The sequence below is a fragment of the Microtus ochrogaster genome, chromosome 5 (genome assembly GCF_000317375.1).
Source record: "Microtus ochrogaster isolate Prairie Vole_2 chromosome 5, MicOch1.0, whole genome shotgun sequence".
Taxonomy (NCBI): Eukaryota; Metazoa; Chordata; class Mammalia; order Rodentia; family Cricetidae; genus Microtus; species Microtus ochrogaster.
Genome location: NC_022012.1, coordinates 34,612,579 through 34,613,126, shown reverse-complemented (window position 1 = coordinate 34,613,126; position 548 = coordinate 34,612,579).

Below are 548 nucleotides of genomic sequence, written 5' to 3'. Positions count from 1 at the left end.
GGGAGGAGCAGGGTATTGTATTTCTCTTGTCATTATTTCCAGAATGCTTTATTTATATAATGTTTACATTGTATTATATATTCTAAGTAAAAATTTAAAACCCTGAAAATAATTTTAAAAAAATCTAATTCAAAGCCGCGAATTTTCAGATGCGGCTCCAGTAGACTCTGGAGCGCCACCTGGTGGTCTCCTCCAGCAAGTGGACATGAAAAGAGATGAACGTGTTTTGATAGAGGTGCGGTTCAAAGTAGGGTAGAGATCCCCACCCCTTTACCACCTATCCTTGACCCCAATCACCTGGCCTGGGGTCAAAGCAGAAGAACCTTCAGTGCAGGTGGGCTAGACTGAAGTTCAGGACTTTCAAGAATGTGTGCAAATTTCTTTACAGATCACTAAAGGAATTGGTGATGAGGAAACAGAATATGCGTTAAGGGGGAAGTGCAGGGAGAGATGAGGGTTTCACCCTTCCTACAGACTCCAGGACCTTGGTCTGGGGTCATTTCACTAGAGCTGAGTATTGGACAAATAAAAACAGTCAAGTCTTTCTT